Below are 2,673 nucleotides of genomic sequence, written 5' to 3' on the forward strand. Positions count from 1 at the left end.
GGCCCGCGGCAGGGTTTTGGTTCCCTGGGGGTGCCCGGTTCCCGCGCGCTGGCGGGGCGCGGTGCGGGCGCAACACCGAGGGTTGCGATCCTGTTACCGGTCAGTAAAAAAGACAAAAAGAAAAAAAATAAAAAAATAAAATAAAGGTGAATATGGCAGTCAGATATATTTTATTTGGCTATCTCATACAATTGCATTGAGAAGTAGCTCCATTTTCAGGTCAGAATTTAGGATGATTATGTATTTGAGATGACATACTGAAAAGAAGCTAAAACATTACCAGTTCCTCATTTTTTCCTTTCCATGAAAATCTAAACACTGGGAATTCACAATTAACTCATCATTAAATTGTAATAGTGTTTAATCTGAATCAAATGGATAGGATTAGAGGAAACCAAGTTTGAATATCTTAGCCTCTGTTTTTTAAACAGAGTAAATGACTGGTTCCCAAGTCAGAGGAACTGTGTTTCTGGAACACCAAGATATAGTGCTTGGGAACCATTGAAATTCCTCCCAAACCATTCTTCCTGAATTATGTGCTATCTTGGGAACGCAAGGTTTATTCTACTTACCCATCATCAATTACATGTGCATTTTTTTTCATTTTCAGTTAAAAATTCAATTGGTATAATTGTAGATTTATATGTGGTTTAAGCAATAATATAGAGAGATCTCATGTACGCTTTGCTCAGTTTCCCCTGAATATAAATTTTCACAGAAAACCATAGTACATTATCACAATGAAGATATGGACCTTGATACAAGCCACCAATTTACTCAGATTTTCCACAGTGTTACTTTTACTTGTGTGTGTGTGTTTATGTATTTAGCTCTTATACTAATGCAGAACAGCTCCATTACCACAATGACCCCTCATTATTGTCCTTTTTGTATGTGCATTTTGAATTGAAATTTTTGGAGCAAATATTCCTGAATCATTCATCTTTGTTCAGGGAACCCTGGAAACTTTTCCACCTGGAATGTGCAGCATCTCCTGTGAATTATCTGGCTGGGACTGTCAGTCAGCAATTGTGCAACATTACAAAGTCAAACTGGACATCACTGGGGGGAAACCCATGTCCCTGGCCTCCTTAGCATCAGGCACTAACTGAGCTCACTGGCCAGAGATAAGGACTTCATTTCAAATAACAAATTAACAGTTTCCCATAACTCCATTAATGCATGGCTATGATCCCATGAAATTGCGTCTCTGACAAACCGGCTGCACTAAAATTTACTCTATGTAAAATGACTGTGCTAATTACTTTCTCTTTATGCTTTTATAATCGGCTGGCTGGCAATAACATTTGCAATGTAGTCATGCACTAATGAGAAAAGCCACCCAATCTCATACAGCAGTTCATTAGTAAATGGCTTTAGGGGTCAAAGGGTAATTTTCCCTTTGGTGCAGTTGGAGAGGCTGGTGGAGCAAATGTCAAATGTCTTTCCTTTTCCTTTTTTTGAAGCCTCAGGTGCTAACCAAATCTGGAGACTGATAGAAGACAGAATTTGTCAAAGTCAGGACCTATTATAAGCATTCTCAACCTTTTTCCCTCTTTAGAAATAGGCCTCAGCAATATTGAGTTTCTCTTAGCTGTTCTCCATATCCCATTCTGTTCTTCCTCTTCTTCCCTTTCCTCATTCACACACACACACACACACACACACACACACACACACACACACACACACACNATCCCATGTGGTGACCGGTTCCCGCTCACTGGCTGAGCGCGGGGCGGGCGCAGCACTGAGGGTTGCCATCCCGTTACCGGTCAGTAAAAAAGACAAAAAGGAAAAAAATAAAAAAATAAAATAAAGGTGAATATGGCAGTCAGATATATTTTATTTGGCTATCTCATACAATTGCATTGAGAAGTAGCTCCATTTTCAGGTCAGAATTTAGGATGATTATGTATTTGAGATGACATATTGAAAAGAAGCTAAAACATTACTAGTTCCTCATTTTTTCCTTTCCATGAAAATCTAAACACTGGGAATTCACAATTAACTCATCATTAAATTGTAATAGTGTTTAATCTGAATCAAATGGATAGGATTAGAGGAAACCAAGTTTGAATATCTTAGCCTCTGTTTTTTAAACAGAGTAAATGACTGGTTCCCAAGTCAGAGGAACTGTGTTTCTGGAACACCAAGATATAGTGCTTGGGAACCATTGAAATTCCTCCCAAACCATTCTTCCTGAATTATGTGCTATCTTGGGAACGCAAGGTTTATTCTACTTACCCATCATCAATTACATGTGCATTTTCTTTTTCATTTTCAGTTAAAAATTCAATTGGTATAATTGTAGATTTATATGTGGTTTAAGCAATAATATAGAGAGATCTCATGTACACTTTGCTCAGTTTCCCCTGAATATAAATTTTCACAGAAAACCATAGTACATTATCACAATGAAGATATGGACCTTGATACAAGCCACCAATTTACTCAGATTTTCCACAGTGTTACTTTTACTTGTGTGTGTGTGTGTGTTTGTGTATTTAGCTCTTATACTAATGCAGAACAGCTCCATTACCACAATGACCCCTCATTATTGTCCTTTTTGTATGTGCATTTTGAATTGAAATTTTTGGAGCAAATATTCCTGAATCATTCATCTTTGTTCATGGAACCCTGGAAACTTTTCCACCTGGAATGTGCAGCATC

This window comes from Galeopterus variegatus, unplaced genomic scaffold, assembly GCF_000696425.1.
Source record: "Galeopterus variegatus unplaced genomic scaffold, G_variegatus-3.0.2 Scaffold2436, whole genome shotgun sequence".
Lineage (NCBI taxonomy): Eukaryota > Metazoa > Chordata > Mammalia > Dermoptera > Cynocephalidae > Galeopterus > Galeopterus variegatus.